The sequence below is a fragment of the Lolium perenne genome, chromosome 2 (genome assembly GCF_019359855.2).
Source record: "Lolium perenne isolate Kyuss_39 chromosome 2, Kyuss_2.0, whole genome shotgun sequence".
Lineage (NCBI taxonomy): Eukaryota > Viridiplantae > Streptophyta > Magnoliopsida > Poales > Poaceae > Lolium > Lolium perenne.
Genome location: NC_067245.2, coordinates 268,033,995 through 268,046,158, shown reverse-complemented (window position 1 = coordinate 268,046,158; position 12,164 = coordinate 268,033,995). Strand labels below are relative to the sequence as shown.

Genomic DNA, 12,164 nt, shown 5'->3' with positions numbered 1-12,164 from the left:
ACGATAAAATTGTGGAATTTAAAACGCGAAAGAGATTTGGCAGGTGGAGGATATGGATGCTTGTGGGGAGGAGACGAGAACACAGAAATACAGACAGATACCTACCCGAGATTAATAATTTCCGCACGTGACAGGTGTGGACGGGCTCATGGCGCGTGGGGCTGAGCTTGTTTCCCACGCGAGTTCGATTTTTTAGATGAAAAGCAGTTGGGGACTAAACATTGTACTCCGTACTTCCTACGATATATCCAATCTATTTTTGAATAATTATTACTGTGAATTAAAAGGGAGTAGAAGATTTTATTTTAAGAATGAGCAAACCTACGTGCTAAAACGCCCATCTAGATATATGTGCATCTAGATTAAATCTGATTAAAACTACAACAACTAATTTGAAATGGAGGGAGCAGTTTTCAGCGAGGTGTCAACTTTGTGTGATACTACCTCCATCCCAAAGATTAATGCTTATATTTTTTTAAAGTTAAACCAAATAAAATTTGATACAATTTTTAGAGGATCTATCAACAAATATGTTATTTTGTAGATACCATGTAAAAATATATTTCATTATCTATCTAATATCTAATGATATTGAATTTGTATTTTAGGTGTTAATGATTTTTTGTAAAAGTTTAGTCAAACTTGACATAGTTTGACTAAAACAATATAAGCTTTCAGTTTTGGGATGGAGGGGATGAGAGTGCAGTTTTGGCTCCCGGATTGAGATGAACCGGAAATCTGGACCAACGAATGTTGCTCCGAGATTGATTAGAAGGATGAGAAAAGCAGGTGTACATCAGCCAGAAAATGAAAGATTCGTTGAGTGTGCGTACAGCAGATAGGTGGGGCCTGCAGTGTTCAATGCTGTAACGGGGAGGAGAAGACGGAGTCCGTGAACGGGGCCGTCCCTGCGGTCAACCTGGACTCGCAGTACATGTCGGTGCGGCGTCGTGGACCATGGGTCCAAATTTACGACTTGGCGCTGTCGCTAAGCGCATCTCGAACGGAGCAATGTATTTTTATTCACGCGTCCGTTTGTGTTATTAGCGGACGTAAAAATGTTTATTTTTATTCACGCGTCCGTTTGCGTCTGGAGTGCCAATAGTGGTCCGAGGCATTTTTTTCTACTTGTTTTTTCCCTCTTTTTCAATTATAAACATTGTTTCAAATATTTACACAAACTAATACATAATTTGGAACATGGTTTACACAAACTAATACATAGTTTGAAATATGGTTTACACAAACTAATATATAGTTAAAACATTGCAAAATAAGGAAACTTAACTAGTATTAGCATCGCAGATTTCGTGTGTTTGCTGCCAAGAAAGAACACTCTCAATCACTCTCACTCATCCAAACTGAAAAATGCAGCTGGTAATGATGTCGCAGTCGATGGTGACTGTGCAGCTCTGCCGCGGCCATGAACACGACCACAACCGCGATCTCGGCCTCGGCCTCTACCAGCCAACGCGTCGACTCTTGAGATGGTGGCGGCTAGGGTTGGGGAGAGAGGCACTACAGTTTGTGTGTGAGAGATGATGGGAGAGCGCCCCTTTTTATAGGCCGGAGGAAGGCGGGGGAGCGGTGGCACTCATTAACCCGGCACGGAGAGCTAGGCGCGACAAGATGTTTCGCTGTGTCTCTGCGGAAACTTCACCGTCGTTGCGCGCCAATAACTTCCGTCACAAGGTAGGCGACGGTTAGGTTAAACCAATCAAGGCAGGGTCGCTACCAGGCGAGCCCAACGAAACGTCCGCCAGCTGCAAACGGACACTTTGCGCGTCCACAGAGACGCATCCGAGGCGCATATTTAGGCCAGGTTTGCGTCGTCGCGAACGGCCCGATCACTTTGCGTCGCCCGGCTGAAATTAACAGGCCCCGTCACATTTTTCCACCCCACAGACGTAAACGTTCGCTCAGCGTCCATTTATGTTGGCCTGTTGGAGATGTGCCTAACCTGGTGTCTCCCCAGATCTGAGCGGTCGAAACCTCGGAGCCGTCCCGAAACAGAAAGTTGGGCGAAAAAAAGCAGTACACTGAAGAATCTGGGGCGTGGCTCAGGAAGTGAGGCAGGGAGAGAAGCGTCGAATTTGCGGCGGAAGTTACCGGATTCAGATCAAAGGTTTTCGCCGGCGGGGCGCACTTCGACATCATGGACTTTCCCTCGATCCAGTGAGCAGGTACGACCTTCTCCCGCGCGGCATGGATGTTGGTTCTTACAAAATCTGACCGAGCGGTCTTCCATGTAGCAGTGTCCCTATCTATGAAGGGGCAGCGGACAGTGTGATCAATGGTGCGGAAGCGAAAGAGGACGGCGAGTGCAGCCATGTGGGCTCGGTGGAACACGAATAGTCAGTGATGGGCATATGGGGATGGGCAAAGCCAAATCCGTGAATGTCGACAGGGAAAATGGATCCGCAATCCCCGCTATGGGCTACTGCTCATCGTCGCTAACGAGGTCGATGAACTCCGGCGTCCGCCATGGAAGCTGGTATGCCGGCGGTGGAGTAGGAAGGGCAGTGTGCGGCAACTGGGGCTAGGCCATCAGCGACGCAGGAGGCTGTGGTGAAGGTGGCCACGGATCCTAGGCCGTTGAAGGAGTTGGAGTCGGCGAGCGGGCATTGGAATGTGTCGGCGTGGCCAGAGGAGTCGCCAGCCTCCCCTGCGCGAGCGCTGACTCGCGAAGCTAGATGGCGAGCCCGTCCCACATAGAGAGCTTGTCGAGCTTGCTATTGGCTAGTGCCATGGCAATGGCCTCCTCCTCGCTAATGTCTGGCGGCTGGGTCTCTGGATCCCACGTCGTCCCGTCGTCGTCGTGGTCATTGTCTCCGCCTTGGACATGGCTGTCCGACGAGGTCTCGCACTCGGCCTCGGCGGCGTCCTCGTCCTCGTCGTACTCGCCGTTGTCGTTCTTGTCTTTTTCCGCGGCGATCTCGTGGTCGAAGTAGTCGAGGTCACCGAGGTATCCCGCTCGGCGGCGCGCGTCGAACTCCCACATCCCGAACGAGATCCAGTTGTAGGAGTTGAGCGCGTACGCCGGATCTTTTCGGAGATCGGTCGGCAAGATGGCTCGGCGGCGGCGCACCTCGTCACGACGCTCTCGGCCCTTGCGTGGCACGGGATGGACCGGCACACTCATGGAGTTGAGGTACCAGCCTCCTCTAGGTATGCTAGCATTCGACCATGGCACATGCCGGTTTTTCCTCCCAGAGGCGGCGCGCGAACTCTATGCGGACGTACCGCCCGACCCGTAGCTTCTTGTCGGACCGTGAGCCGCTAGCCTCGTGGTTGTTCTTGGTTTTGCGGAACGGCCAAGATTTCTTCCCCATGGCGTCGATCGGGTGGATACGGCGGACTCTGGCAATGGTGTGGTTGAGATAATGGCCGCCGACAACGGACCTTTAAAAGTCTCGGACGCCATCTCGCTTCCTGCCACTGCGACGCCACCCACAGCGCACACGCGCGAAAGCCGAGATGCGCCATTAACACGGCTCTGAAAAGCTGCAGCGTGCTACCCGTAAGTCATGCCGCGCTGAAGACGAAGCATTTGTGCCGCTGCTGCCAGACGGGCCTGTGCGAGAAGCGTGCGGAAAACCGCTGTGTCCGCGCAGCGTCCGCGCAACGCAAACATGCCGCATATTTGGGTCGCGTTTGCATCTCGGCGGACGGGTCGAACACTATGCGTCGAACCGCTAGAACGGGATGCGGACGTATTTTCAGTCTACGCGATCGACGTTGCGTCGCTCCGTTGGAGATGCCCTAAGGCAACTTGCACTTTGGTAGAGAACTGAATTTTTGCTTATTACTCAATTGTATTTTGAGAATGTAGAATTGCCTGTAAACGGAACGATTGGAGACTGTAGAACTTGTAGTGATTTCAGAAAAGGGACTGAGTGTAAAAAAGAAAATTGTGTACTGTAGTTTTTCCGAAGGAAAAACATGTGCGTGATGTAAAAAGTTCAGAGCAGGGATAAATAATGTGTGGACATGTGATGTTAGGATGGGAGGAGTTAGCACGGGTGATGGAGCACATGACTGCCTTGTGCCCTTGTATACATGCAGAGCGATGTTAGTTCGATGTGTCTAGTTGCGTTAATTTTTTGAAAACAGCATGAACAATTTGTATTGTGGCGGACAGAACCATAGACCTGTGTGCCTGATGTGAGATATGTGGCTAATGCAGGTTGCGCATTGGGAAGGCACCGCCTGCCTGACAGAAGGGAGTGGAGTATTGTCCTGGGAAGCAGCCATGTGGGAGGAGGAGGAAGACGCCATGGATCTCGAGCTCTTCTTCCCTGGGGAACCCTAGACGAGAACAGCGGCGGATGTGGAGTGTGAATGTGTGATCCCGATCTGGACATCTGGGCTTTGCTTTTATTAGACGTGTTGCCCACCCCAGAGTCGTTGGGCCACGCAGCTTCCGGTCCAACACGCCATGCGTCAGTACAGGACGTGATGAAACATTTTGTACCAGTGCATCCGTTCACGCGACCTCGCAATGAATTCAGCCCAACGGTCACAAAAGGACACTGTTCCTTATTCCCCTGTACGAACAGATACGGTGAAGAATACACGCGTTTGCAATCGATCTGTCCGACTCTCTTTGGTCCACGTATCGGGCTCATCTGGACCCGGGAGCCAAGATGGATTTCCGGGGATGGAAGTAGTAGAAAACAACACAATAGGAAACCGGATTGCTTTGGTGGAAGCTTGTGACATGATGGATGAATCATCTCAAAGAAGATATGGGTGTTCAAAGAGGGTGGCGTCGGGTGATTGCCACACAGTTGGCTGATGATGAGGAAGGCCTTGGCTAGTAGGACTAGCTAGTCAATGACACATAAAACACCAATGGGCCTAGTTCGGTCACCGACGCCGCTCGGCCGCACCGCTAGGCCTGCTGTAGGTGGTTGTTGGTTGATGGTAAGAGTCTAAATGCCGGGGCGGCAGTTGGCTCTTCGGCCGGCGACGTTGAAGTGGTAGTGGCTTCTCTCCTATGTCATGAGGATGGCGTGGAGCGAGCGGCGGAAGTTCCTGGTGTTGGTGGTGCTTCGGCAATGGCGACTCCCAATCGTGCGAAGCTTGGTTTTTTTACGACAAGATGATCGTGGTTCCTTGGCATGGGTGGAAGGTAATTCGCGCAAAACTGCAGCGCTTTGGCACCAACGGTGATGACGCATGTGGGTGTTGTTGAAATATTGGGCCCATTTTTAGTGGTCCATACTAGATTTCAGATTTCTCTATAAATCTCAAAGCCCACATAATGGCAGCCTTGTGAGTGTGAGCCCAAGTTGGTGGTAGCTCACTAGGTAGTGACAAGAGGTGGGAAGTTTAGTCCCACATGGAAAGTTGGGAGGAAGTTAGACCACCTTATAAGGTGGGTTGTTCCACCACTAGTAAGTGAGTGAGAATAGAAGTGCTACACGCGCGCGCTCCTCCTCCTCCTCGCTCGTCTCGACACGTCACGACGCGCGCCGCGCTCGTGGTGAGTGGATTGAGCCTCGAGCCGAGACTTTCCTTACTTTTTGCAGCTCAGGAAAACGAACAGAGTCCTAGACGGACGCGTCACAGTTAGTCGGTTCAGGACGGTTCGGGTCGCTCCCGGACCGTGGGCTATCTGTAACCGACTCGAAACGTGTGTGCGACGTGGGCGTGCCCCACGTTGCCTAGGGTTTCCTGAGCCTATATAATCTCCTGCCCGGCTACCGCAAAATCTTTACTATTATATTCCAGTTAGTCGTACGTCATACAACGTGTTTGGTGAAGGAGATTGGGAATATCCTGATTGTTGGATCTAAACTTAACCCCTCTGCTCAATATCCGTCCGTTAGATCCAATTGCATCGTGAAGGCCCTCCTTCGTGCGTTAGTGCAATCACTATTTGCAAAAAGGAAAAGATACTGCAATCACGGGTAAGCAAAACGAGAGATCTGAAACCACCGCACAAACACGTCAAAAAAAACATCGCATAAAACGGAATATTAAAGATTTGATACACAATTAATTTATGGAAAATTAATTATCTTTCCTTTTTATTCCACAAGACACTGAATGTCATCCTCCCTCCCTGCTCTCTCTTCGCTGGCTTCTCTGGTCCTCTCTCCCTCATTTCTCCAATCCTCTGCTGCGGCGACGGGTACCCGACTTGGAGGCCTCGTCGGCGGGAACGAGGGCCGACAGCGGTGGTTGCATGGCTAGGGCGGAGGGAACCAGGGGCGACCAGGCGGGTGTGGTGGCTCGTGGTCGCGGCGACGACGGCATGCAGACCGGCGCGGCGACGGTGGGAACATGGGGCGGGTGCGGTGGCATCGGCTCGTAGGCCGGCGCGGCGGCAAGAAGCAGGAAGGGAAGCGACGGAAATCAGGTAGCCGGTTCCTGTTCACTCCGATTTGGCCTCCTTCCCCCATCCGATTTGGCCTCCTTTCTCTCCAGTTTTGCAAGGTGAGAAGAATTGTGCTAAATATGCTGCTTTTACTCCGATTTTGACCAGGAGAGTTATTGTTTATTCAAGATGATTACAGAAGATCACGTATAGCCTACGAATCATGTCTTGCCTTCTATGATTCTAACCTGAATTAAGTGTGATACGAGTTTGGTGATTCTGAATTCTGATTATATGGAATTGCATAGAGGTGGGAATTGCGCCGGAGGTGGAGATATTGTTCCTCGCGGTCTGTAATTTCTGCATTCTGTAATGTTAGAGATGGGAACTACTAGAGGAGCACATGTTTGAGGTTGTAGAGGTTGATCTCCCGCTGGTAAGCTTTGTTGAGTGATATTGGCTTCTATGTGGTTTCATTGTTATTGCGCAAGTTATGTTTTCTTACCACTGAACAATGAACACTTTCTGAATTCTTGTTCATCTTGCTCATGGAAAAACTGGCTAGGACTATCAACCCGCGAGAACATAGAGAACCATCAACAAATTGGATTATGGATTGTTGAGTGTGATAAAGTAAGTAGCTACTGAATGCATTTTTCCTATTACTAGCCTTTTCTCTTTTCCATGTGTTTTCTGTTACACCTTAATTTGAGTCTGATTTCTCCATGTGGACTGTCCCTAATAATTTGGTATATATAGTTGTTAGTTTGATACACATACTTTTCCTAATTGCGCATGTAAATTTTCATGGATAAAACAAAAGCTGGTTTGATACACATACTTTATTTGACATTGAACTTCTTTTGTAATAGAGGAAACCATGGTATGCTCATGAGTTTCTACAACAAATGTCTCGGACCATTAGTCTGGTGGGTTTAATAGACTTCTTCAGACTTTCTTTGGAGGTGCTTGAGTTTCTGCGAGCTTGAGGGTTTGTATAACAGGGAAGTCAAGTTCAAATTAAGAAGCACAACATGTTGGCACATATAGTTTACTTGGTACCATGTATGTAGTTTGACTTTGTTCAAACGATTACTCTTTACATAGCAGGGATAGTATATTAAGAAGCGGACATCAAAAAAGCTGCTGAGATTAAAGCTAGGTAAATGACCCCCTCTATGACCAACATTCAGACATTTGCCCATGTCTAATATTCTTCGTCTTCGAAAGATGCAATGAAGTATTTTTCTGTTGTCAAGTAGATTTGTAGGGATTATAAGCTCTAGGAGTAAAAATCATTATGCCTGGCTGCTCCTGCAACATCTGCTCACACGCAGGTAACTGGTGGTGTACATGGCAACAGAGTTCATGTCGATGCTCAGATTGTGGATTGGAGATCCATCTCGGCGGTGTGATTAGTTTTTTTTCTTGGTAAGAGGGCCTAACTTCAATTCGTCTAATGGATTGTTACCTGCATGGTAGTAATTTGATAACCCGATCAATCCATGCATGTTTCCATGGATCTTTCTTTACATTGCTCTTTGTGTGCAATCAAATCCAAACCTTTTGTTTATGACCTTGTCAGTTGGTACATGGGGATTTATTAGCTGCATGATGATGTACCAATCTGATCCATTCATCCTGGAATGAATTATGTCCTTTATTGCCGAAGTACAAATCCAACCAAAAGTGGATATGCAAACACATGTGACTATAATTAAGGGCGAGGGTTTGATGTGCACTTAGTTTTTTAATTGCAGCGACACTAGATTTATCAAGCATTGTTATGTTAAAACTAGCATCAAGACTGACTTGTTTTTTCTGCTGAAACGTTCTATCATGTTGATTGTGCAGTGGTCTCCTGCGTCTACCAAGGACCTGGTGCCTGGTGTGGCAGCCTCAACTTTCCCCGGTGGATTTGGGTGCCATTTTTTTTAAACAAGTTCTACATATTTGTAATTCGCTTTTTTTTCCTTTCTAGGCATTTCAATCACTTCTATGATTTCTGATTTTTTTCTTAATTTTTCATCTTTCTGCCTTGTAGTACGGAGTACTATTTTTCTTTTCATACTTATTGATCTTTCTGAGTTAACACCGTGAGCCAACTTCAGGAAGGAGCCGTCAAGGACCGTGATCGTCAAAGCCGAACGTGCATAGACCAATGATATTGCATTAGGATATGCTGTGAATTTCACCGCTAACTTGGTTAGGCCGGCGCCGGCTGAGCAGGTGGAACCTATAGGCCATGGCCATCAGCAAGGTGGTTTGCCAGAGAAGCGTAGACGATCATGTATCGAATACACGGTTGCCGGTAACAAGGCCGATTCCTTATGTTTCTTGGCATTGTTATTGTACGGTGCAATCTATTAGGTATCTTACTTCGTTCATGGTAAAGAAATTGGTGAATAAATTCAGTTACAAGTCTGAAGTGGTGAACATACTGGCATGGAATAACCATTTGATGAGAAAGGCTGAGATGGAGATCAAGAAACTTGAGGAATATATATGGTTCCCACAATTCTACTTTTGTTTTGGCCTTTTCTGGTGTCCTCATTTCTTCATGTATTATTATTGATCATTTTTCATGGAAAACAACTGTGAAGAATCGCAAAACTGCATTTTCTACCGGTATTTTCTGTGCAATTTTCAAAAACAATTATGCCTATATATTTGACTGCTCCAAGTATAAAGCACTGTATATAATGGTAGCAGACATGTAGGCCTAGAGTCTAGCACCATTTACGGCAGTATAATTTTCTTTCTGCAGCCTTGTAGGGAGTTATTGTGATTGTTTTAAGAAGGGATGCACTTTCTGTTTTGTCCCAAGCAGACCCTGATTTTCAAGTTTTGCATGAGAAACACTAACCATACTCTGATTCTGTCTGGTTCTCTAAGTAGTGGCAACATGTGTGAGTTTCGAGTCAATATTATTGGTGTATCAGTGTTCTTTTGTAACTTCTCTTAAATGTATGTCTGCACTCTCTGCAAACAAACAAAAAATGCTACTTCTATGCAAAATGAGTCCAAGGGTAGTATTAAAATATACTTCAAACAAGGTTGAATCCTCCCTGTTTATAGAATATCATGTGGTTGTTCTTTTCATACGTGTAAAAAAATTAATGTATTATATTGATATACATAGGTGCCGTAGCAATGCACGGGCATTCAACTAGTCATATCTAATACACGAGTTAGGGTTTCCACCTCTCTCTAGCTGCGTCGCCATCGTAGCCTACTCCATCCCGCGCGCCGGCGTGCATCGGCGAACGGGAGAGCAGGTCTCCGGAACCAATCGTCCTTGCGATCCTGTACGGGAGAGGGCGAATTAGGTTTTTGGGAAGCGCTCTGCGCGACTGCTCAAACTCTTCATCACGGGTCGCCTTCCGTCCAAGTCGGGCGGTGCTGCCTACCGTCGTCTTCAACGCCGTCTACTTCGACCCGTCATCTCTGTCGTCAACAACGTTGTCGTCAACAACGTTGTCATCAACAACGTTACTGCTGCGACATCATCTGCTACATCTCCACCGCCACCTCCACCAGATCGGTACGTGCGACATATCTCGATCTGTTTAGCAATGGATGCTTTACCGTTTGTGCTGCTGCTACTCATGTTGATTAATGCATCTAGTATGTTCGAGTTTCACATGTTAGTAGTTGCTGTCATCATGTTTTATTTTCTGGAATTAGTCATGGAAATTGTGCCTAATTATCCAACAGGTGTCATGTCCCTCTTAGGGGCACCGCTGTGGTTACTTCCTCGTGCTAGAGCTTCAGGTGAAAACCTTTGACCATTTGGTCTCGGCGGCGGTGGAGCCTAGCATCGTCACCCTCTTGGGGGAGTCGTTGTTGAGCTCAGCTACCTTTCGGTCGCTTCGCGTCATCATTGGTGGGCATGCTTGGATCCTCTCTTGATGCTCTCCAATCCTAGCGTGGGTGGATTCATCACATCCTATCTTTTACACGTGGCACTATTGTCTCCGTTCTCAGTATTGGTTGTGTGTTGGCAGATCAGCGCTCCACGACCTTGAGCTGGAGGGTAGGCGGCCCTTCTCGGCAACAACTTGGTGGGTGCCAGATGACGTTGTCCGGTGGTTTCACATGGAGGTGGGGTTTCACCTTTTTCGGTTGTATCGGTTATATCTTCGAGGGTGTGGCGACTCTTGTTCTTATTTCTTTTTTATCTGCTTTGTAAGAAGTTCCTCTCAATACTTTGTATCGGTTTGGCCGTGTGTGGCTTTATTTATAAAGCGGGGCGAAAGCCTATTTTCAGAAATGACACATAAAACATGGTGGAAGACTTTAATGAATCCATGTGGCAAGAAGAACACTTATCGGGAAGAAAAGTAAATGGAAAATAAATGATGAACTTTGGAGAGGTTTTATCTCACCGGGATTTGGATTTACTGGAACTTCTTGGACCTTTTCCAATAATCAAGTTGGGGACTGGAAGGTTAGAGTGAGACTAGATCACCAATAGGTTGGTCAAGATTATTTCGAAGCCATCATGTACATCATTTAACTTCTTATATATGTGATCATTCGTAAATTCAATTCGGCTCCCGGGTGCATATGCTCCCTATATCAAAAAATTATGTTTCGAACTGTCGAAAAATTTTGACAAAAAATTCTACATGTACATCTCCATAATATACGTGTGTTTGTCAAGTTTCACGCGGAATCAATATTTTTATGGTCTATGTAAAAAAGAGAAAATTTGTCTTCTGAAAAGCCTTATTTTAAGCATTGATTTTTTTCTTTTTTACACAAGCCACAGGACAAGTCGATTTTTCATGAAACGACTTTGTGAGCGTGTAACATGTGAAGATGTATGTACTAATTTTTCGTCTCAACTTTTTTGAACTTTTAAAACATGTGTAACATACATTTCAAAATAAAGGGGGCATATGCTCCCATGAGCCAAAACACCACTCCCGTGATCATTGCCTGATTATCCTCACTACTAAAAAAGTGCCAGAGAAACAGATCCAACGATCTAACTGCCCAGAACCACCCAGTGTTTTGCAACTCAAAGCGTTGAGTGCCTAATCTCTAATCCCATCTCCACCAATCCTTTCTCCGCTAATCACGCAATGCATCGCTCCTAGGAGAAAAGGCAGTTCCAACACCCAAGAGAAACAAGGAAACACCGCAGTCATCATAAAGCATCCCCACAGCCCTCTATTTCAGCCTTGTCGCCTGAAAGAAACATGGAAACACCGCCATACACCATCCACACGGCCCTCTCTGTCGGCATCCCCGCAACCCACCATCCCCGCCTCCAACAATTGTACCTCAACCCCACAAAAGAGCAGTTGTAGTATCACCGCGATCACAACGAGGGCCCTAGCTAGATCGCATGTTGGCGATGAAGAAGACCTAGAGCGCGAGTTGGAGTGTGGAGGGATGCCGAACTCTTGGGCAAGCCACAACTAAGGATTCTCGTCGTGGTCGCGTCGACAACAGGAAGAACCTCCATCTGTCGCGGAGACACCCGTATCCAGAATCTCCGGACACCACAATGATAATTGGTGCGACGGTCAAGGCCATGATCCTAGACCCCATGATGCATTCAAGGTAAATTTGTACACCCTTAGTGCAGAACATGTGATAATGCAGTTGATGTTGGCAAATTAGCGGTTGTTCTATGATCATTGCTATGCTTGTGAACCTTCTGCCCCGCATATGAAAAATTCATCAAGTTTACATCGGTCATGTTTTTGTGTCAAATGATAACTCCGAATTATACAATATTTTATGAAGTGTTTCATTTGGATATTATTTGGTTTTGATGGTTTTCACCTTCTAACTAAAGCATTATACCTAAAACAAACAGAACTTG

The 12,164-nt window shown here is 46.9% G+C and overlaps 1 long non-coding RNA gene across 5 annotated transcripts; it reads left to right on the top strand.

Moving 5' to 3' along the window:
- Nucleotides 1-6,043: 6,043 nt before the first annotated feature.
- On the top strand, nucleotides 6,044-8,848 carry LOC127335981 (uncharacterized). Of its 5 annotated transcripts, none has more exons than XR_007873123.1 (5): nucleotides 6,044-6,367; nucleotides 6,634-6,761; nucleotides 6,891-6,958; nucleotides 7,198-7,756; nucleotides 8,180-8,848. It is a non-coding gene; the product is annotated as an uncharacterized lncRNA (long non-coding RNA). The 5 variants fall into 5 exon arrangements; XR_007873120.1 differs by having other exon boundaries at nucleotides 6,044-6,444; XR_007873119.1 differs by having other exon boundaries at nucleotides 6,044-6,761; nucleotides 7,198-7,487; nucleotides 7,663-7,756.
- The last annotated feature ends 3,316 nt before the right edge of the window (nucleotides 8,849-12,164 follow it).